The 22,551-nt window shown below is 42.1% G+C and overlaps 16 non-coding genes across 16 annotated transcripts; all 16 read left to right on the top strand.

Annotated features, from left to right (window-relative positions):
* The first annotated feature begins 1,201 nt into the window (after positions 1-1,201).
* On the top strand, positions 1,202-1,320 carry LOC147873586 (5S ribosomal RNA). The gene has a single exon (XR_015535610.1). It is a non-coding gene; the product is annotated as a 5S ribosomal RNA (ribosomal RNA).
* A 1,256-nt stretch (positions 1,321-2,576) lies between these two features.
* On the top strand, positions 2,577-2,695 carry LOC147873585 (5S ribosomal RNA). The gene has a single exon (XR_015535609.1). It is a non-coding gene; the product is annotated as a 5S ribosomal RNA (ribosomal RNA).
* A 1,256-nt stretch (positions 2,696-3,951) lies between these two features.
* Positions 3,952-4,070, top strand: LOC147873584 (5S ribosomal RNA). Its single transcript, XR_015535608.1, has one exon. It is a non-coding gene; the product is annotated as a 5S ribosomal RNA (ribosomal RNA).
* Positions 4,071-5,326: 1,256 nt separating this feature from the next.
* LOC147873583 (5S ribosomal RNA) lies at positions 5,327-5,445 on the top strand. Its single transcript, XR_015535607.1, has one exon. It is a non-coding gene; the product is annotated as a 5S ribosomal RNA (ribosomal RNA).
* Positions 5,446-6,701: 1,256 nt separating this feature from the next.
* Positions 6,702-6,820, top strand: LOC147873582 (5S ribosomal RNA). Its single transcript, XR_015535606.1, has one exon. It is a non-coding gene; the product is annotated as a 5S ribosomal RNA (ribosomal RNA).
* Positions 6,821-8,075: 1,255 nt separating this feature from the next.
* Positions 8,076-8,194, top strand: LOC147873581 (5S ribosomal RNA). Its single transcript, XR_015535605.1, has one exon. It is a non-coding gene; the product is annotated as a 5S ribosomal RNA (ribosomal RNA).
* Positions 8,195-9,449: 1,255 nt separating this feature from the next.
* LOC147873580 (5S ribosomal RNA) lies at positions 9,450-9,568 on the top strand. The gene has a single exon (XR_015535604.1). It is a non-coding gene; the product is annotated as a 5S ribosomal RNA (ribosomal RNA).
* A 1,256-nt stretch (positions 9,569-10,824) lies between these two features.
* Positions 10,825-10,943, top strand: LOC147873579 (5S ribosomal RNA). Its single transcript, XR_015535603.1, has one exon. It is a non-coding gene; the product is annotated as a 5S ribosomal RNA (ribosomal RNA).
* Positions 10,944-12,199: 1,256 nt separating this feature from the next.
* Positions 12,200-12,318, top strand: LOC147873578 (5S ribosomal RNA). The gene has a single exon (XR_015535601.1). It is a non-coding gene; the product is annotated as a 5S ribosomal RNA (ribosomal RNA).
* A 1,256-nt stretch (positions 12,319-13,574) lies between these two features.
* LOC147873577 (5S ribosomal RNA) lies at positions 13,575-13,693 on the top strand. Its single transcript, XR_015535600.1, has one exon. It is a non-coding gene; the product is annotated as a 5S ribosomal RNA (ribosomal RNA).
* A 1,256-nt stretch (positions 13,694-14,949) lies between these two features.
* On the top strand, positions 14,950-15,068 carry LOC147873576 (5S ribosomal RNA). Its single transcript, XR_015535599.1, has one exon. It is a non-coding gene; the product is annotated as a 5S ribosomal RNA (ribosomal RNA).
* Positions 15,069-16,324: 1,256 nt separating this feature from the next.
* Positions 16,325-16,443, top strand: LOC147873575 (5S ribosomal RNA). Its single transcript, XR_015535590.1, has one exon. It is a non-coding gene; the product is annotated as a 5S ribosomal RNA (ribosomal RNA).
* Positions 16,444-17,698: 1,255 nt separating this feature from the next.
* On the top strand, positions 17,699-17,817 carry LOC147873574 (5S ribosomal RNA). The gene has a single exon (XR_015535630.1). It is a non-coding gene; the product is annotated as a 5S ribosomal RNA (ribosomal RNA).
* A 1,253-nt stretch (positions 17,818-19,070) lies between these two features.
* On the top strand, positions 19,071-19,189 carry LOC147873573 (5S ribosomal RNA). The gene has a single exon (XR_015535589.1). It is a non-coding gene; the product is annotated as a 5S ribosomal RNA (ribosomal RNA).
* Positions 19,190-20,445: 1,256 nt separating this feature from the next.
* LOC147873572 (5S ribosomal RNA) lies at positions 20,446-20,564 on the top strand. Its single transcript, XR_015535588.1, has one exon. It is a non-coding gene; the product is annotated as a 5S ribosomal RNA (ribosomal RNA).
* A 1,255-nt stretch (positions 20,565-21,819) lies between these two features.
* Positions 21,820-21,938, top strand: LOC147873571 (5S ribosomal RNA). Its single transcript, XR_015535629.1, has one exon. It is a non-coding gene; the product is annotated as a 5S ribosomal RNA (ribosomal RNA).
* The last annotated feature ends 613 nt before the right edge of the window (positions 21,939-22,551 follow it).

Here is a 22,551-nt window from a genome sequence, read left to right as displayed (position 1 = left end):
GTTGGGACTGCTCCCAAACTACCTATTTGCCGAAATGATTGCATTGTTTGATTATGGCTTTTTCTAAAAAAATTCCTTTGTGTTGCCTAATCGTTTCTCAGTAAGTGCACTCGAGCCTAGCCAGTTTGTTCCGCGATTATCGAAGACGCAATGAAACGCGTGAATGAGTGTTGGGAGATACCTGTCGAGCAAATGAGGTAATTTTCCTCACCGCTGTATCTCAGTGTGAAATTTTGCCGTCCAGGTGGTGGGATGGTCTACTTCCGGAAAAAGGAGGGCAACCACGAAAGATGTGAGACGGGACATCTCCGAGTTAAGATACACAGCGCTTGTCCAATACTTGGAGGGGTGAACATTATATGAATTCCTTTTTTTTCTCTCCGGGGGTATAATCAGATAAACACAGAAGGCAAGGGGGTTAGGCGCCTGTCATTTGCTTCATGTTATTTCAAAATTTAGTCTAGGATAATTTATATTTGAATGTAATTTTCCCTCCTAAAATTAACACACCTTTCAGGAAAGGCTTCAGACTGTGGGTCTCGTCGTTAAGATACAAAGCGAATGTCCGTCACTTGGAGGGGTGAACGTTTTACTAAAATTTTTTTTTTCTTTTACAGAATGCCTAAAGATAGTCATAGAAAGTAAAGCTGCACAGGCGTCTATCAGTAGTTGACTTTAGATCGCAGACGAATACTAGGTGAAAGTTCAGCTTGGATTTTTTGTTATCCTACTGTGTCGGGCAGTGTTCCAAGTGCCGGCGAATACGTACTTGTTCTAGCAAGACCATATCGTGTATAGACTGAAATACTCTTTTGTGTCTTGGCGTTGTATATTATTCATCGGCCACTGGGCAGCTCCTGATTTACACCCACCGAGAGAGTCAACTGTGATTTTCTCCTGCAACGGTATTTAGAAAATCATTATTTCAGCAAGGAACCACTCGGCCAGGTAAAATCTGTCTGCCGTATATTTCTACTTATGTCCATGTATTTTATATTGGGAATTTTGAGGAAGTCGTCCGAGGTGAATCTTTCAGGGTTCGGCCCTGTATTTGTTAGTGGTATCGACTTTAGAAGCTGGAAGTGTCGTTTTCTAAAGATAATCAGCAATCCGTTCTCTTACTATTTTGAAATTCAATTGATTTGGTTATGCAGGAAATAAGGAATGGACTTGTTATAGGAGTAACTCAGTCAAATCTAATGCCAACGGCCATACCATGCTGAAAACACCGGTTCTCGTCTGATCACCGCAGTTAAGCAGCATTGGGCGTGGATAGTACTTGGATGGGTGACCGCTTGGGAACACCACGTGCTGTTGGCTTCATTTTTTTTATTTTGCTTTTTTCTTTAATAACTGCAGCCAGCATGTCGGCGTCGTTGGGACTGCTCCCAAACTACCTATTTGCCGAAATGATTGCATTGTTTGATTATGGCTTTTTCTAAAAAAATTCCTTTGTGTTGCCTAATCGTTTCTCAGTAAGTGCACTCGAGCCTAGCCAGTTTGTTCCGCGATTATCGAAGACGCAATGAAACGCGTGAATGAGTGTTGGGAGATACCTGTCGAGCAAATGAGGTAATTTTCCTCACCGCAGTATCTCAGTGTGAAATTTTGCCGTCCAGGTGGTGGGATGGTCTACTTCCGGAAAAAGGAGGGCAACCACGAAAGATGTGAGACGGGACATCTCCGAGTTAAGATACACAGCGCTTGTCCAATACTTGGAGGAGTGAACATTATATGAATTCCTTTTTTTTCTCTCCGGGGGTATAATCAGATAAACACAGAAGGCAAGGGGGTTAGGCGCCTGTCATTTGCTTCATATTAATTCAAAATTTAGTCTAGGATAATTTATATTTGAATGTAATTTTCCCTCCTAAAATTAACACACCTTTCAGGAAAGGCTTCAGACTGTGGGTCTCGTCGTTAAGATACAAAGCGAATGTCCGTCACTTGGAGGGGTGAACGTTTTACTAAATTTTTTTTTTTCTTTTACAGAATGCCTAAAGATAGTCATAGAAAGTAAAGCTGCACAGGCGTCTATCAGTAGTTGACTTTAGATCGCAGACGAATACTAGGTGAAAGTTCAGCTTGGATGGTTTTTTATCCTACTGTGTCGGGCAGTGTTCCAAGTGCCGGCGAATACGTACTTGTTCTAGCAAGACCATATCGTGTATAGACTGAAATACTCTTTTGTGTCTTGGCGTTGTATATTATTCATCGGCCACTGGGCAGCTCCTGATTTACACCCACCGAGAGAGTCAACTGTGATTTTCTCCTGCAACGGTATTTAGAAAATCATTATTTCAGCAAGGAACCACTCGGCCAGGTAAAATCTGTCTGCCGTATATTTCTACTTATGTCCATGTATTTTATATTGGGAATTTTGAGGAAGTCGTCCGAGGTGAATCTTTCAGGGTTCGGCCCTGTATTTGTTAGTGGTATCGACTTTAGAAGCTGGAAGTGTCGTTTTCTAAAGATAATCAGCAATCCGTTCTCTTACTATTTTGAAATTCAATTGATTTGGTTATGCAGGAAATAAGGAATGGACTTGTTATAGGAGTAACTCAGTCGAATCTAATGCCAACGGCCATACCATGCTGAAAACACCGGTTCTCGTCTGATCACCGCAGTTAAGCAGCATTGGGCGTGGATAGTACTTGGATGGGTGACCGCTTGGGAACACCACGTGCTGTTGGCTTCATTTTTTTTATTTTGCTTTTTTCTTTAATAACTGCAGCCAGCATGTCGGCGTCGTTGGGACTGCTCCCAAACTACCTATTTGCCGAAATGATTGCATTGTTTGATTATGGCTTTTTCTAAAAAAATTCCTTTGTGTTGCCTAATCGTTTCTCAGTAAGTGCACTCGAGCCTAGCCAGTTTGTTCCGCGATTATCGAAGACGCAATGAAACGCGTGAATGAGTGTTGGGAGATACCTGTCGAGCAAATGAGGTAATTTTCCTCACCGCTGTATCTCAGTGTGAAATTTTGCCGTCCAGGTGGTGGGATGGTCTACTTCCGGAAAAAGGAGGGCAACCACGAAAGATGTGAGACGGGACATCTCCGAGTTAAGATACACAGCGCTTGTCCAATACTTGGAGGGGTGAACATTATATGAATTCCTTTTTTTTCTCTCCGGGGGTATAATCAGATAAACACAGAAGGCAAGGGGGTTAGGCGCCTGTCATTTGCTTCATGTTATTTCAAAATTTAGTCTAGGATAATTTATATTTGAATGTAATTTTCCCTCCTAAAATTAACACACCTTTCAGGAAAGGCTTCAGACTGTGGGTCTCGTCGTTAAGATACAAAGCGAATGTCCGTCACTTGGAGGGGTGAACGTTTTACTAAATTTTTTTTTTTCTTTTACAGAATGCCTAAAGATAGTCATAGAAAGTAAAGCTGCACAGGCGTCTATCAGTAGTTGACTTTAGATCGCAGACGAATACTAGGTGAAAGTTCAGCTTGGATGGTTTTTTATCCTACTGTGTCGGGCAGTGTTCCAAGTGCCGGCGAATACGTACTTGTTCTAGCAAGACCATATCGTGTATAGACTGAAATACTCTTTTGTGTCTTGGCGTTGTATATTATTCATCGGCCACTGGGCAGCTCCTGATTTACACCCACCGAGAGAGTCAACTGTGATTTTCTCCTGCAACGGTATTTAGAAAATCATTATTTCAGCAAGGAACCACTCGGCCAGGTAAAATCTGTCTGCCGTATATTTCTACTTATGTCCATGTATTTTATATTGGGAATTTTGAGGAAGTCGTCCGAGGTGAATCTTTCAGGGTTCGGCCCTGTATTTGTTAGTGGTATCGACTTTAGAAGCTGGAAGTGTCGTTTTCTAAAGATAATCAGCAATCCGTTCTCTTACTATTTTGAAATTCAATTGATTTGGTTATGCAGGAAATAAGGAATGGACTTGTTATAGGAGTAACTCAGTCGAATCTAATGCCAACGGCCATACCATGCTGAAAACACCGGTTCTCGTCTGATCACCGCAGTTAAGCAGCATTGGGCGTGGATAGTACTTGGATGGGTGACCGCTTGGGAACACCACGTGCTGTTGGCTTCATTTTTTTTATTTTGCTTTTTTCTTTAATAACTGCAGCCAGCATGTCGGCGTCGTTGGGACTGCTCCCAAACTACCTATTTGCCGAAATGATTGCATTGTTTGATTATGGCTTTTTCTAAAAAAATTCCTTTGTGTTGCCTAATCGTTTCTCAGTAAGTGCACTCGAGCCTAGCCAGTTTGTTCCGCGATTATCGAAGACGCAATGAAACGCGTGAATGAGTGTTGGGAGATACCTGTCGAGCAAATGAGGTAATTTTCCTCACCGCTGTATCTCAGTGTGAAATTTTGCCGTCCAGGTGGTGGGATGGTCTACTTCCGGAAAAAGGAGGGCAACCACGAAAGATGTGAGACGGGACATCTCCGAGTTAAGATACACAGCGCTTGTCCAATACTTGGAGGGGTGAACATTATATGAATTCCTTTTTTTTCTCTCCGGGGGTATAATCAGATAAACACAGAAGGCAAGGGGGTTAGGCGCCTGTCATTTGCTTCATGTTATTTCAAAATTTAGTCTAGGATAATTTATATTTGAATGTAATTTTCCCTCCTAAAATTAACACACCTTTCAGGAAAGGCTTCAGACTGTGGGTCTCGTCGTTAAGATACAAAGCGAATGTCCGTCACTTGGAGGGGTGAACGTTTTACTAAAATTTTTTTTTTCTTTTACAGAATGCCTAAAGATAGTCATAGAAAGTAAAGCTGCACAGGCGTCTATCAGTAGTTGACTTTAGATCGCAGACGAATACTAGGTGAAAGTTCAGCTTGGATGGTTTGTTATCCTACTGTGTCGGGCAGTGTTCCAAGTGCCGGCGAATACGTACTTGTTCTAGCAAGACCATATCGTGTATAGACTGAAATACTCTTTTGTGTCTTGGCGTTGTATATTATTCATCGGCCACTGGGCAGCTCCTGATTTACACCCACCGAGAGAGTCAACTGTGATTTTCTCCTGCAACGGTATTTAGAAAATCATTATTTCAGCAAGGAACCACTCGGCCAGGTAAAATCTGTCTGCCGTATATTTCTACTTATGTCCATGTATTTTATATTGGGAATTTTGAGGAAGTCGTCCGAGGTGAATCTTTCAGGGTTCGGCCCTGTATTTGTTAGTGGTATCGACTTTAGAAGCTGGAAGTGTCGTTTTCTAAAGATAATCAGCAATCCGTTCTCTTACTATTTTGAAATTCAATTGATTTGGTTATGCAGGAAATAAGGAATGGACTTGTTATAGGAGTAACTCAGTCGAATCTAATGCCAACGGCCATACCATGCTGAAAACACCGGTTCTCGTCTGATCACCGCAGTTAAGCAGCATTGGGCGTGGATAGTACTTGGATGGGTGACCGCTTGGGAACACCACGTGCTGTTGGCTTCATTTTTTTTATTTTGCTTTTTTCTTTAATAACTGCAGCCAGCATGTCGGCGTCGTTGGGACTGCTCCCAAACTACCTATTTGCCGAAATGATTGCATTGTTTGATTATGGCTTTTTCTAAAAAAATTCCTTTGTGTTGCCTAATCGTTTCTCAGTAAGTGCACTCGAGCCTAGCCAGTTTGTTCCGCGATTATCGAAGACGCAATGAAACGCGTGAATGAGTGTTGGGAGATACCTGTCGAGCAAATGAGGTAATTTTCCTCACCGCTGTATCTCAGTGTGAAATTTTGCCGTCCAGGTGGTGGGATGGTCTACTTCCGGAAAAAGGAGGGCAACCACGAAAGATGTGAGACGGGACATCTCCGAGTTAAGATACACAGCGCTTGTCCAATACTTGGAGGGGTGAACATTATATGAATTCCTTTTTTTTCTCTCCGGGGGTATAATCAGATAAACACAGAAGGCAAGGGGGTTAGGCGCCTGTCATTTGCTTCATGTTATTTCAAAATTTAGTCTAGGATAATTTATATTTGAATGTAATTTTCCCTCCTAAAATTAACACACCTTTCAGGAAAGGCTTCAGACTGTGGGTCTCGTCGTTAAGATACAAAGCGAATGTCCGTCACTTGGAGGGGTGAACGTTTTACTAAAATTTTTTTTTTCTTTTACAGAATGCCTAAAGATAGTCATAGAAAGTAAAGCTGCACAGGCGTCTATCAGTAGTTGACTTTAGATCGCAGACGAATACTAGGTGAAAGTTCAGCTTGGATTTTTTGTTATCCTACTGTGTCGGGCAGTGTTCCAAGTGCCGGCGAATACGTACTTGTTCTAGCAAGACCATATCGTGTATAGACTGAAATACTCTTTTGTGTCTTGGCGTTGTATATTATTCATCGGCCACTGGGCAGCTCCTGATTTACACCCACCGAGAGAGTCAACTGTGATTTTCTCCTGCAACGGTATTTAGAAAATCATTATTTCAGCAAGGAACCACTCGGCCAGGTAAAATCTGTCTGCCGTATATTTCTACTTATGTCCATGTATTTTATATTGGGAATTTTGAGGAAGTCGTCCGAGGTGAATCTTTCAGGGTTCGGCCCTGTATTTGTTAGTGGTATCGACTTTAGAAGCTGGAAGTGTCGTTTTCTAAAGATAATCAGCAATCCGTTCTCTTACTATTTTGAAATTCAATTGATTTGGTTATGCAGGAAATAAGGAATGGACTTGTTATAGGAGTAACTCAGTCAAATCTAATGCCAACGGCCATACCATGCTGAAAACACCGGTTCTCGTCTGATCACCGCAGTTAAGCAGCATTGGGCGTGGATAGTACTTGGATGGGTGACCGCTTGGGAACACCACGTGCTGTTGGCTTCATTTTTTTTATTTTGCTTTTTTCTTTAATAACTGCAGCCAGCATGTCGGCGTCGTTGGGACTGCTCCCAAACTACCTATTTGCCGAAATGATTGCATTGTTTGATTATGGCTTTTTCTAAAAAAATTCCTTTGTGTTGCCTAATCGTTTCTCAGTAAGTGCACTCGAGCCTAGCCAGTTTGTTCCGCGATTATCGAAGACGCAATGAAACGCGTGAATGAGTGTTGGGAGATACCTGTCGAGCAAATGAGGTAATTTTCCTCACCGCAGTATCTCAGTGTGAAATTTTGCCGTCCAGGTGGTGGGATGGTCTACTTCCGGAAAAAGGAGGGCAACCACGAAAGATGTGAGACGGGACATCTCCGAGTTAAGATACACAGCGCTTGTCCAATACTTGGAGGAGTGAACATTATATGAATTCCTTTTTTTTCTCTCCGGGGGTATAATCAGATAAACACAGAAGGCAAGGGGGTTAGGCGCCTGTCATTTGCTTCATATTAATTCAAAATTTAGTCTAGGATAATTTATATTTGAATGTAATTTTCCCTCCTAAAATTAACACACCTTTCAGGAAAGGCTTCAGACTGTGGGTCTCGTCGTTAAGATACAAAGCGAATGTCCGTCACTTGGAGGGGTGAACGTTTTACTAAATTTTTTTTTTCTTTTACAGAATGCCTAAAGATAGTCATAGAAAGTAAAGCTGCACAGGCGTCTATCAGTAGTTGACTTTAGATCGCAGACGAATACTAGGTGAAAGTTCAGCTTGGATGGTTTTTTATCCTACTGTGTCGGGCAGTGTTCCAAGTGCCGGCGAATACGTACTTGTTCTAGCAAGACCATATCGTGTATAGACTGAAATACTCTTTTGTGTCTTGGCGTTGTATATTATTCATCGGCCACTGGGCAGCTCCTGATTTACACCCACCGAGAGAGTCAACTGTGATTTTCTCCTGCAACGGTATTTAGAAAATCATTATTTCAGCAAGGAACCACTCGGCCAGGTAAAATCTGTCTGCCGTATATTTCTACTTATGTCCATGTATTTTATATTGGGAATTTTGAGGAAGTCGTCCGAGGTGAATCTTTCAGGGTTCGGCCCTGTATTTGTTAGTGGTATCGACTTTAGAAGCTGGAAGTGTCGTTTTCTAAAGATAATCAGCAATCCGTTCTCTTACTATTTTGAAATTCAATTGATTTGGTTATGCAGGAAATAAGGAATGGACTTGTTATAGGAGTAACTCAGTCGAATCTAATGCCAACGGCCATACCATGCTGAAAACACCGGTTCTCGTCTGATCACCGCAGTTAAGCAGCATTGGGCGTGGATAGTACTTGGATGGGTGACCGCTTGGGAACACCACGTGCTGTTGGCTTCATTTTTTTTATTTTGCTTTTTTCTTTAATAACTGCAGCCAGCATGTCGGCGTCGTTGGGACTGCTCCCAAACTACCTATTTGCCGAAATGATTGCATTGTTTGATTATGGCTTTTTCTAAAAAAATTCCTTTGTGTTGCCTAATCGTTTCTCAGTAAGTGCACTCGAGCCTAGCCAGTTTGTTCCGCGATTATCGAAGACGCAATGAAACGCGTGAATGAGTGTTGGGAGATACCTGTCGAGCAAATGAGGTAATTTTCCTCACCGCTGTATCTCAGTGTGAAATTTTGCCGTCCAGGTGGTGGGATGGTCTACTTCCGGAAAAAGGAGGGCAACCACGAAAGATGTGAGACGGGACATCTCCGAGTTAAGATACACAGCGCTTGTCCAATACTTGGAGGGGTGAACATTATATGAATTCCTTTTTTTTCTCTCCGGGGGTATAATCAGATAAACACAGAAGGCAAGGGGGTTAGGCGCCTGTCATTTGCTTCATGTTATTTCAAAATTTAGTTAGGATAATTTATATTTGAATGTAATTTTCCCTCCTAAAATTAACACACCTTTCAGGAAAGGCTTCAGACTGTGGGTCTCGTCGTTAAGATACAAAGCGAATGTCCGTCACTTGGAGGGGTGAACGTTTTACTAAAATTTTTTTTTTCTTTTACAGAATGCCTAAAGATAGTCATAGAAAGTAAAGCTGCACAGGCGTCTATCAGTAGTTGACTTTAGATCGCAGACGAATACTAGGTGAAAGTTCAGCTTGGATGGTTTGTTATCCTACTGTGTCGGGCAGTGTTCCAAGTGCCGGCGAATACGTACTTGTTCTAGCAAGACCATATCGTGTATAGACTGAAATACTCTTTTGTGTCTTGGCGTTGTATATTATTCATCGGCCACTGGGCAGCTCCTGATTTACACCCACCGAGAGAGTCAACTGTGATTTTCTCCTGCAACGGTATTTAGAAAATCATTATTTCAGCAAGGAACCACTCGGCCAGGTAAAATCTGTCTGCCGTATATTTCTACTTATGTCCATGTATTTTATATTGGGAATTTTGAGGAAGTCGTCCGAGGTGAATCTTTCAGGGTTCGGCCCTGTATTTGTTAGTGGTATCGACTTTAGAAGCTGGAAGTGTCGTTTTCTAAAGATAATCAGCAATCCGTTCTCTTACTATTTTGAAATTCAATTGATTTGGTTATGCAGGAAATAAGGAATGAACTTGTTATAGGAGTAACTCAGTCGAATCTAATGCCAACGGCCATACCATGCTGAAAACACCGGTTCTCGTCTGATCACCGCAGTTAAGCAGCATTGGGCGTGGATAGTACTTGGATGGGTGACCGCTTGGGAACACCACGTGCTGTTGGCTTCATTTTTTTTATTTTGCTTTTTTCTTTAATAACTGCAGCCAGCATGTCGGCGTCGTTGGGACTGCTCCCAAACTACCTATTTGCCGAAATGATTGCATTGTTTGATTATGGCTTTTTCTAAAAAAATTCCTTTGTGTTGCCTAATCGTTTCTCAGTAAGTGCACTCGAGCCTAGCCAGTTTGTTCCGCGATTATCGAAGACGCAATGAAACGCGTGAATGAGTGTTGGGAGATACCTGTCGAGCAAATGAGGTAATTTTCCTCACCGCTGTATCTCAGTGTGAAATTTTGCCGTCCAGGTGGTGGGATGGTCTACTTCCGGAAAAAGGAGGGCAACCACGAAAGATGTGAGACGGGACATCTCCGAGTTAAGATACACAGCGCTTGTCCAATACTTGGAGGGGTGAACATTATATGAATTCCTTTTTTTTCTCTCCGGGGGTATAATCAGATAAACACAGAAGGCAAGGGGGTTAGGCGCCTGTCATTTGCTTCATGTTATTTCAAAATTTAGTCTAGGATAATTTATATTTGAATGTAATTTTCCCTCCTAAAATTAACACACCTTTCAGGAAAGGCTTCAGACTGTGGGTCTCGTCGTTAAGATACAAAGCGAATGTCCGTCACTTGGAGGGGTGAACGTTTTACTAAAATTTTTTTTTTCTTTTACAGAATGCCTAAAGATAGTCATAGAAAGTAAAGCTGCACAGGCGTCTATCAGTAGTTGACTTTAGATCGCAGACGAATACTAGGTGAAAGTTCAGCTTGGATTTTTTGTTATCCTACTGTGTCGGGCAGTGTTCCAAGTGCCGGCGAATACGTACTTGTTCTAGCAAGACCATATCGTGTATAGACTGAAATACTCTTTTGTGTCTTGGCGTTGTATATTATTCATCGGCCACTGGGCAGCTCCTGATTTACACCCACCGAGAGAGTCAACTGTGATTTTCTCCTGCAACGGTATTTAGAAAATCATTATTTCAGCAAGGAACCACTCGGCCAGGTAAAATCTGTCTGCCGTATATTTCTACTTATGTCCATGTATTTTATATTGGGAATTTTGAGGAAGTCGTCCGAGGTGAATCTTTCAGGGTTCGGCCCTGTATTTGTTAGTGGTATCGACTTTAGAAGCTGGAAGTGTCGTTTTCTAAAGATAATCAGCAATCCGTTCTCTTACTATTTTGAAATTCAATTGATTTGGTTATGCAGGAAATAAGGAATGGACTTGTTATAGGAGTAACTCAGTCGAATCTAATGCCAACGGCCATACCATGCTGAAAACACCGGTTCTCGTCTGATCACCGCAGTTAAGCAGCATTGGGCGTGGATAGTACTTGGATGGGTGACCGCTTGGGAACACCACGTGCTGTTGGCTTCATTTTTTTTATTTTGCTTTTTTCTTTAATAACTGCAGCCAGCATGTCGGCGTCGTTGGGACTGCTCCCAAACTACCTATTTGCCGAAATGATTGCATTGTTTGATTATGGCTTTTTCTAAAAAAATTCCTTTGTGTTGCCTAATCGTTTCTCAGTAAGTGCACTCGAGCCTAGCCAGTTTGTTCCGCGATTATCGAAGACGCAATGAAACGCGTGAATGAGTGTTGGGAGATACCTGTCGAGCAAATGAGGTAATTTTCCTCACCGCAGTATCTCAGTGTGAAATTTTGCCGTCCAGGTGGTGGGATGGTCTACTTCCGGAAAAAGGAGGGCAACCACGAAAGATGTGAGACGGGACATCTCCGAGTTAAGATACACAGCGCTTGTCCAATACTTGGAGGAGTGAACATTATATGAATTCCTTTTTTTTCTCTCCGGGGGTATAATCAGATAAACACAGAAGGCAAGGGGGTTAGGCGCCTGTCATTTGCTTCATATTAATTCAAAATTTAGTCTAGGATAATTTATATTTGAATGTAATTTTCCCTCCTAAAATTAACACACCTTTCAGGAAAGGCTTCAGACTGTGGGTCTCGTCGTTAAGATACAAAGCGAATGTCCGTCACTTGGAGGGGTGAACGTTTTACTAAATTTTTTTTTTTCTTTTACAGAATGCCTAAAGATAGTCATAGAAAGTAAAGCTGCACAGGCGTCTATCAGTAGTTGACTTTAGATCGCAGACGAATACTAGGTGAAAGTTCAGCTTGGATGGTTTTTTATCCTACTGTGTCGGGCAGTGTTCCAAGTGCCGGCGAATACGTACTTGTTCTAGCAAGACCATATCGTGTATAGACTGAAATACTCTTTTGTGTCTTGGCGTTGTATATTATTCATCGGCCACTGGGCAGCTCCTGATTTACACCCACCGAGAGAGTCAACTGTGATTTTCTCCTGCAACGGTATTTAGAAAATCATTATTTCAGCAAGGAACCACTCGGCCAGGTAAAATCTGTCTGCCGTATATTTCTACTTATGTCCATGTATTTTATATTGGGAATTTTGAGGAAGTCGTCCGAGGTGAATCTTTCAGGGTTCGGCCCTGTATTTGTTAGTGGTATCGACTTTAGAAGCTGGAAGTGTCGTTTTCTAAAGATAATCAGCAATCCGTTCTCTTACTATTTTGAAATTCAATTGATTTGGTTATGCAGGAAATAAGGAATGGACTTGTTATAGGAGTAACTCAGTCGAATCTAATGCCAACGGCCATACCATGCTGAAAACACCGGTTCTCGTCTGATCACCGCAGTTAAGCAGCATTGGGCGTGGATAGTACTTGGATGGGTGACCGCTTGGGAACACCACGTGCTGTTGGCTTCATTTTTTTTATTTTGCTTTTTTCTTTAATAACTGCAGCCAGCATGTCGGCGTCGTTGGGACTGCTCCCAAACTACCTATTTGCCGAAATGATTGCATTGTTTGATTATGGCTTTTTCTAAAAAAATTCCTTTGTGTTGCCTAATCGTTTCTCAGTAAGTGCACTCGAGCCTAGCCAGTTTGTTCCGCGATTATCGAAGACGCAATGAAACGCGTGAATGAGTGTTGGGAGATACCTGTCGAGCAAATGAGGTAATTTTCCTCACCGCTGTATCTCAGTGTGAAATTTTGCCGTCCAGGTGGTGGGATGGTCTACTTCCGGAAAAAGGAGGGCAACCACGAAAGATGTGAGACGGGACATCTCCGAGTTAAGATACACAGCGCTTGTCCAATACTTGGAGGGGTGAACATTATATGAATTCCTTTTTTTTCTCTCCGGGGGTATAATCAGATAAACACAGAAGGCAAGGGGGTTAGGCGCCTGTCATTTGCTTCATGTTATTTCAAAATTTAGTCTAGGATAATTTATATTTGAATGTAATTTTCCCTCCTAAAATTAACACACCTTTCAGGAAAGGCTTCAGACTGTGGGTCTCGTCGTTAAGATACAAAGCGAATGTCCGTCACTTGGAGGGGTGAACGTTTTACTAAATTTTTTTTTTTCTTTTACAGAATGCCTAAAGATAGTCATAGAAAGTAAAGCTGCACAGGCGTCTATCAGTAGTTGACTTTAGATCGCAGACGAATACTAGGTGAAAGTTCAGCTTGGATGGTTTTTTATCCTACTGTGTCGGGCAGTGTTCCAAGTGCCGGCGAATACGTACTTGTTCTAGCAAGACCATATCGTGTATAGACTGAAATACTCTTTTGTGTCTTGGCGTTGTATATTATTCATCGGCCACTGGGCAGCTCCTGATTTACACCCACCGAGAGAGTCAACTGTGATTTTCTCCTGCAACGGTATTTAGAAAATCATTATTTCAGCAAGGAACCACTCGGCCAGGTAAAATCTGTCTGCCGTATATTTCTACTTATGTCCATGTATTTTATATTGGGAATTTTGAGGAAGTCGTCCGAGGTGAATCTTTCAGGGTTCGGCCCTGTATTTGTTAGTGGTATCGACTTTAGAAGCTGGAAGTGTCGTTTTCTAAAGATAATCAGCAATCCGTTCTCTTACTATTTTGAAATTCAATTGATTTGGTTATGCAGGAAATAAGGAATGGACTTGTTATAGGAGTAACTCAGTCGAATCTAATGCCAACGGCCATACCATGCTGAAAACACCGGTTCTCGTCTGATCACCGCAGTTAAGCAGCATTGGGCGTGGATAGTACTTGGATGGGTGACCGCTTGGGAACACCACGTGCTGTTGGCTTCATTTTTTTTATTTTGCTTTTTTCTTTAATAACTGCAGCCAGCATGTCGGCGTCGTTGGGACTGCTCCCAAACTACCTATTTGCCGAAATGATTGCATTGTTTGATTATGGCTTTTTCTAAAAAAATTCCTTTGTGTTGCCTAATCGTTTCTCAGTAAGTGCACTCGAGCCTAGCCAGTTTGTTCCGCGATTATCGAAGACGCAATGAAACGCGTGAATGAGTGTTGGGAGATACCTGTCGAGCAAATGAGGTAATTTTCCTCACCGCTGTATCTCAGTGTGAAATTTTGCCGTCCAGGTGGTGGGATGGTCTACTTCCGGAAAAAGGAGGGCAACCACGAAAGATGTGAGACGGGACATCTCCGAGTTAAGATACACAGCGCTTGTCCAATACTTGGAGGGGTGAACATTATATGAATTCCTTTTTTTTCTCTCCGGGGGTATAATCAGATAAACACAGAAGGCAAGGGGGTTAGGCGCCTGTCATTTGCTTCATGTTATTTCAAAATTTAGTCTAGGATAATTTATATTTGAATGTAATTTTCCCTCCTAAAATTAACACACCTTTCAGGAAAGGCTTCAGACTGTGGGTCTCGTCGTTAAGATACAAAGCGAATGTCCGTCACTTGGAGGGGTGAACGTTTTACTAAAATTTTTTTTTTCTTTTACAGAATGCCTAAAGATAGTCATAGAAAGTAAAGCTGCACAGGCGTCTATCAGTAGTTGACTTTAGATCGCAGACGAATACTAGGTGAAAGTTCAGCTTGGATTTTTTGTTATCCTACTGTGTCGGGCAGTGTTCCAAGTGCCGGCGAATACGTACTTGTTCTAGCAAGACCATATCGTGTATAGACTGAAATACTCTTTTGTGTCTTGGCGTTGTATATTATTCATCGGCCACTGGGCAGCTCCTGATTTACACCCACCGAGAGAGTCAACTGTGATTTTCTCCTGCAACGGTATTTAGAAAATCATTATTTCAGCAAGGAACCACTCGGCCAGGTAAAATCTGTCTGCCGTATATTTCTACTTATGTCCATGTATTTTATATTGGGAATTTTGAGGAAGTCGTCCGAGGTGAATCTTTCAGGGTTCGGCCCTGTATTTGTTAGTGGTATCGACTTTAGAAGCTGGAAGTGTCGTTTTCTAAAGATAATCAGCAATCCGTTCTCTTACTATTTTGAAATTCAATTGATTTGGTTATGCAGGAAATAAGGAATGGACTTGTTATAGGAGTAACTCAGTCAAATCTAATGCCAACGGCCATACCATGCTGAAAACACCGGTTCTCGTCTGATCACCGCAGTTAAGCAGCATTGGGCGTGGATAGTACTTGGATGGGTGACCGCTTGGGAACACCACGTGCTGTTGGCTTCATTTTTTTTATTTTGCTTTTTTCTTTAATAACTGCAGCCAGCATGTCGGCGTCGTTGGGACTGCTCCCAAACTACCTATTTGCCGAAATGATTGCATTGTTTGATTATGGCTTTTTCTAAAAAAATTCCTTTGTGTTGCCTAATCGTTTCTCAGTAAGTGCACTCGAGCCTAGCCAGTTTGTTCCGCGATTATCGAAGACGCAATGAAACGCGTGAATGAGTGTTGGGAGATACCTGTCGAGCAAATGAGGTAATTTTCCTCACCGCAGTATCTCAGTGTGAAATTTTGCCGTCCAGGTGGTGGGATGGTCTACTTCCGGAAAAAGGAGGGCAACCACGAAAGATGTGAGACGGGACATCTCCGAGTTAAGATACACAGCGCTTGTCCAATACTTGGAGGAGTGAACATTATATGAATTCCTTTTTTTTCTCTCCGGGGGTATAATCAGATAAACACAGAAGGCAAGGGGGTTAGGCGCCTGTCATTTGCTTCATGTTATTTCAAGATTTAGTCTAGGATAATTTATATTTGAATGTAATTTTCCCTCCTAGAATTAACACACCTTTCAGGAAAGGCTTCAGACTGTGGGTCTCGTCGTTAAGATACAAAGCGAATGTCCGTCACTTGGAGGGGTGAACGTTTTACTAAAATTTTTTTTTTCTTTTACAGAATGCCTAAAGATAGTCATAGAAAGTAAAGCTGCACAGGCGTCTATCAGTAGTTGACTTTAGATCGCAGACGAATACTAGGTGAAAGTTCAGCTTGGATGGTTTGTTATCCTACTGTGTCGGGCAGTGTTCCAAGTGCCGGCGAATACGTACTTGTTCTAGCAAGACCATATCGTTTATAGACTGAAATACTCTTTTGTGTCTTGGCGTTGTATATTATTCATCGGCCACTGGGCAGCTCCTGATTTACACCCACCGAGAGGGTCAACTGTGATTTTCTCCTGCAACGGTATTTAGAAAATCATTATTTCAGCAAGGAACCACTCGGCCAGGTAAAATCTGTCTGCCGTATATTTCTACTTATGTCCATGTATTTTATATTGGGAATTTTGAGGAAGTCGTCCGAGGTGAATCTTTCAGGGTTCGGCCCTGTATTTGTTAGTGGTATCGACTTTAGAAGCTGGAAGTGTCGTTTTCTAAAGATAATCAGCAATCCGTTCTCTTACTATTTTGAAATTCAATTGATTTGGTTATGCAGGAAATAAGGAATGGACTTGTTATAGGAGTAACTCAGTCAAATCTAATGCCAACGGCCATACCATGCTGAAAACACCGGTTCTCGTCTGATCACCGCAGTTAAGCAGCATTGGGCGTGGTTAGTACTTGGATGGGTGACCGCTTGGGAACACCACGTGCTGTTGGCTTCATTTTTTTTATTTTGCTTTTTTCTTTAATAACTGCAGCCAGCATGTCGGCGTCGTTGGGACTGCTCCCAAACTACCTATTTGCCGAAATGATTGCATTGTTTGATTATGGCTTTTTCTAAAAAAATTCCTTTGTGTTGCCTAATCGTTTCTCAGTAAGTGCACTCGAGCCTAGCCAGTTTGTTCCGCGATTATCGAAGACGCAATGAAACGCGTGAATGAGTGTTGGGAGATACCTGTCGAGCAAATGAGGTAATTTTCCTCACCGCTGTATCTCAGTGTGAAATTTTGCCGTCCAGGTGGTGGGATGGTCTACTTCCGGAAAAAGGAGGGCAACCACGAAAGATGTGAGACGGGACATCTCCGAGTTAAGATACACAGCGCTTGTCCAATACTTGGAGGGGTGAACATTATATGATTCCTTTTTTTTCTCTCCGGTGGTATAATCAGATAAACACAGAAGGCAAGGGGGTTAGGCGCCTGTCATTTGCTTCATATTAATTCAAAATTTAGTCTAGGATAATTTATATTTGAATGTAATTTTCCCTCCTAAAATTAACACACCTTTCAGGAAAGGCTTCAGACTGTGGGTCTCGTCGTTAAGATACAAAGCGAATGTCCGTCACTTGGAGGGATGAACGTTTTACTAAAATTTTTTTTTTCTTTTACAGAATGCCTAAAGATAGTCATAGAAAGTAAAGCTGCACAGGCGTCTATCAGTAGTTGACTTTAGATCGCAGACGAATACTAGGTGAAAGTTCAGCTTGGATGGTTTGTTATCCTACTGTGTCGGGCAGTGTTCCAAGTGCCGGCGAATACGTACTTGTTCTAGCAAGACCATATCGTGTATAGACTGAAATACTCTTTTGTGTCTTGGCGTTGTATATTATTCATCGGCCACTGGGCAGCTCCTGATTTACACCCACCGAGAGAGTCAACTGTGATTTTCTCCTGCAACGGTATTTAGAAAATCATTATTTCAGCAAGGAACCACTCGGCCAGGTAAAATCTGTCTGCCGTATATTTCTACTTATGTCCATGTATTTTATATTGGGAATTTTGAGGAAGTCGTCCGAGGTGAATCTTTCAGGGTTCGGCCCTGTATTTGTTAGTGGTATCGACTTTAGAAGCTGGAAGTGTCGTTTTCTAAAGATAATCAGCAATCCGTTCTCTTACTATTTTGAAATTCAATTTATTTGGTTATGCAGGAAATAAGGAATGGACTTGTTACAGGAGTAACTCTGTCAAATCTAATGCCAACGGCCATACCACGCTGAAAACACCGGTTCTCGTCTGATCACCGCAGTTAAGCAGCATTGGGCGTGGTTAGTACTTGGATGGGTGACCGCTTGGGAACACCACGTGCTGTTGGCTTCATTTTTTTATTTTGCTTTTTTCTTTAATAACTGCAGCCAGCATGTCGGCGTCGTTGGGACTGCTCCCAAACTACCTATGTGCCGAAATGATTGCATTGTTTGATTATGGCTTTTTCTAAAAAAATTCCTTTTTGTTGCCTTATCGTTTCTCAGTAAGTGCACCCGAGCCTAGCCAGTTTGTTCCGCGATTATCGATGACGCAATGAAACGCATGAATGAGTGTTGGGAGATACCTGTCGAGCAAATGAGGTAATTTTCCTCACCGCAGTATCTCAGTGTGAAATTTTGCCGTCCAGGTGGTGGGATGGTCTACTTCCGGAAAAAGGAGGGCAACCACGGAAGATGAGAGACGGGACATCTCCGAGTTAGATACACAGCGCTTGTCCAATACTTGGAGGGGTGAACATTATATGAATTCCTTTTTTTTCTCTCCGGGGGTATAATCAGATAAACACAGAAGGCAAGGGGGTTAGGCGCCTGTCATTTGCTTCATGTTATTTCAAAATTTAGTCTAGGATAATTTAATTTGAATGTAATTTTCCCTCCTAAAATTAACACACCTTTCAGGAAAGGCTTCAGTCTGTGGGTCTCGTCGTTAAGATACAAAGCGACTGTCCGTCACTTGGAGGGGTGAACGTTTTACTAATTTTTTTTTTTTCTTTTACAGAATGCCTAAAGATAGTCATAGAAAGTAAAGCTGCACAGGCGTCTATCAGTAGTTGACTTTAGATCGCAGACGAATACTAGGTGAAAGTTCAGCTTGGATGGTTTGTTATCCTACTGTGTCGGGCAGTGTTCCAAGTGCCGGCGAATACGTACTTGTTCTAGCAAGACCATATCGTGTATAGACTGAAATACTCTTTTGTGTCTTGGCGTTGTATATTATTCATCGGCCACTGGGCAGCTCCTGATTTACACCCACCGAGAGGGTCAACTGTGATTTTCTCCTGCAACGGTATTTAGAAAATCATTATTTCAGCAAGGAACCACTCGGCCAGGTAAAATCTGTCTGCCGTATATTTCTACTTATGTCCATGTATTTTATATTGGGAATTTTGAGGAAGTCGTCCGAGGTGAATCTTTCAGGGTTCGGCCCTGTATTTGTTAGTGGTATCGACTTTAGAAGCTGGAAGTGTCGTTTTCTAAAGATAATCAGCAATCCGTTCTCTTACTATTTTGAAATTCAATTGATTTGGTTATGCAGGAAATAAGGAATGGACTTGTTATAGGAGTAACTCAGTCAAATCTAATGCCAACGGCCATACCATGCTGAAAACACCGGTTCTCGTCTGATCACCGCAGTTAAGCAGCATTGGGCGTGGTTAGTACTTGGATGGGTGACCGCTTGGGAACACCACGTGCTGTTGGCTTCATTTTTTTTATTTTGCTTTTTTCTTTAATAACTGCAGCCAGCATGTCGGCGTCGTTGGGACTGCTCCCAAACTACCTATTTGCCGAAATGATTGCATTGTTTGATTATGGCTTTTTCTAAAAAAATTCCTTTGTGTTGCCTAATCGTTTCTCAGTAAGTGCACTCGAGCCTAGCCAATTTGTTCCGCGATTATCGAAGACGCAATGAAACGCGTGAATGAGTGTTGGGAGATACCTGTCGAGCAAATGAGGTAATTTTCCTCACCGCAGTATCTCAGTGTGAAATTTTGCCGTCCAGGTGGTGGGATGGTCTACTTCCGGAAAAAGGAGGGCAACCACGAAAGATGTGAGACGTGACATCTCCGAGTTAAGATACACAGCGCTTGTCCAATACTTGGAGGGGTGAACATTATATGAATTCCTTTTTTTTCTCTCCGGGGGTATAATCAGATAAACACAGAAGGCAAGGGGGTTAGGCGCCTGTCATTTGCTTCATGTTATTTCAAGATTTAGTCTAGGATAATTTATATTTGAATGTAATTTTCCCTCCTAAAATTAACACACCTTTCAGGAAAGGCTTCAGACTGTGGGTCTCGTCGTTAAGATACAAAGCGACTGTCCGTCATTTGGAGGGGTGAACGTTTTACTAAAATTTTTTTTTTCTTTTACAGAATGCCTAAAGATAGTCATAGAAAGTAAAGCTGCACAGGCGTCTTTCAGTAGTTGACTTTAGATCGCAGACGAATACTAGGTGAAAGTTCAGCTTGGATGGTTTGTTATCCTACTGTGTCGGGCAGTGTTCCAAGTGCCGGCGAATACGTACTTGTTCTAGCAAGACCATATCGTTTATAGACTGAAATACTCTTTTGTGTCTTGGCGTTGTATATTATTCATCGGCCACTGGGCAGCTCCTGATTTACACCCACCGAGAGGGTCAACTGTGATTTTCTCCTGCAACGGTATTTAGAAAATCATTATTTCAGCAAGGAACCACTCGGCCAGGTAAAATCTGTCTGCCGTATATTTCTACTTATGTCCATGTATTTTATATTGGGAATTTTGAGGAAGTCGTCCGAGGTGAATCTTTCAGGGTTCGGCCCTGTATTTGTTAGTGGTATCGACTTTAGAAGCTGGAAGTGTCGTTTTCTAAAGATAATCAGCAATCCGTTCTCTTACTATTTTGAAATTCAATTGATTTGGTTATGCAGGAAATAAGGAATGGACTTGTTATAGGAGTAACTCAGTCAAATCTAATGCCAACGGCCATACCATGCTGAAAACACCGGTTCTCGTCTGATCACCGCAGTTAAGCAGCATTGGGCGTGGTTAGTACTTGGATGGGTGACCGCTTGGGAACACCACGTGCTGTTGGCTTCATTTTTTTTATTTTGCTTTTTTCTTTAATAACTGCAGCCAGCATGTCGGCGTCGTTGGGACTGCTCCCAAACTACCTATTTGCCGAAATGATTGCATTGTTTGATTATGGCTTTTTCTAAAAAAATTCCTTTGTGTTGCCTAATCGTTTCTCAGTAAGTGCACTCGAGCCTAGCCAGTTTGTTCCGCGATTATCGAAGACGCAATGAAACGCGTGAATGAGTGTTGGGAGATACCTGTCGAGCAAATGAGGTAATTTTCCTCACCGCTGTATCTCAGTGTGAAATTTTGCCGTCCAGGTGGTGGGATGGTCTACTTCCGGAAAAAGGAGGGCAACCACGAAAGATGTGAGACGGGACATCTCCGAGTTAAGATACACAGCGCTTGTCCAATACTTGGAGGGGTGAACATTATATGATTCCTTTTTTTTCTCTCCGGTGGTATAATCAGATAAACACAGAAGGCAAGGGGGTTAGGCGCCTGTCATTTGCTTCATATTAATTCAAAATTTAGTCTAGGATAATTTATATTTGAATGTAATTTTCCCTCCTAAAATTAACACACCTTTCAGGAAAGGCTTCAGACTGTGGGTCTCGTCGTTAAGATACAAAGCGAATGTCCGTCACTTGGAGGGATGAACGTTTTACTAAAATTTTTTTTTTCTTTTACAGAATGCCTAAAGATAGTCATAGAAAGTAAAGCTGCACAGGCGTCTATCAGTAGTTGACTTTAGATCGCAGACGAATACTAGGTGAAAGTTCAGCTTGGATGGTTTGTTATCCTACTGTGTCGGGCAGTGTTCCAAGTGCCGGCGAATACGTACTTGTTCTAGCAAGACCATATCGTGTATAGACTGAAATACTCTTTTGTGTCTTGGCGTTGTATATTATTCATCGGCCACTGGGCAGCTCCTGATTTACACCCACCGAGAGAGTCAACTGTGATTTTCTCCTGCAACGGTATTTAGAAAATCATTATTTCAGCAAGGAACCACTCGGCCAGGTAAAATCTGTCTGCCGTATATTTCTACTTATGTCCATGTATTTTATATTGGGAATTTTGAGGAAGTCGTCCGAGGTGAATCTTTCAGGGTTCGGCCCTGTATTTGTTAGTGGTATCGACTTTAGAAGCTGGAAGTGTCGTTTTCTAAAGATAATCAGCAATCCGTTCTCTTACTATTTTGAAATTCAATTTATTTGGTTATGCAGGAAATAAGGAATGGACTTGTTACAGGAGTAACTCTGTCAAATCTAATGCCAACGGCCATACCACGCTGAAAACACCGGTTCTCGTCTGATCACCGCAGTTAAGCAGCATTGGGCGTGGTTAGTACTTGGATGGGTGACCGCTTGGGAACACCACGTGCTGTTGGCTTCATTTTTTTATTTTGCTTTTTTCTTTAATAACTGCAGCCAGCATGTCGGCGTCGTTGGGACTGCTCCCAAACTACCTATGTGCCGAAATGATTGCATTGTTTGATTATGGCTTTTTCTAAAAAAATTCCTTTTTGTTGCCTTATCGTTTCTCAGTAAGTGCACCCGAGCCTAGCCAGTTTGTTCCGCGATTATCGATGACGCAATGAAACGCATGAATGAGTGTTGGGAGATACCTGTCGAGCAAATGAGGTAATTTTCCTCACCGCAGTATCTCAGTGTGAAATTTTGCCGTCCAGGTGGTGGGATGGTCTACTTCCGGAAAAAGGAGGGCAACCACGGAAGATGAGAGACGGGACATCTCCGAGTTAGATACACAGCGCTTGTCCAATACTTGGAGGGGTGAACATTATATGAATTCCTTTTTTTTCTCTCCGGGGGTATAATCAGATAAACACAGAAGGCAAGGGGGTTAGGCGCCTGTCATTTGCTTCATGTTATTTCAAAATTTAGTCTAGGATAATTTAATTTGAATGTAATTTTCCCTCCTAAAATTAACACACCTTTCAGGAAAGGCTTCAGTCTGTGGGTCTCGTCGTTAAGATACAAAGCGA

The sequence above is a fragment of the Zootermopsis nevadensis genome, unplaced genomic scaffold (assembly GCF_977971745.1).
Source record: "Zootermopsis nevadensis isolate Lab colony 2312 unplaced genomic scaffold, Znev_1.0 Znev_ptg000017l, whole genome shotgun sequence".
NCBI lineage: Eukaryota > Metazoa > Arthropoda > Insecta > Blattodea > Termopsidae > Zootermopsis > Zootermopsis nevadensis.
This window is presented reverse-complemented; position numbering and strand designations above follow the sequence as displayed.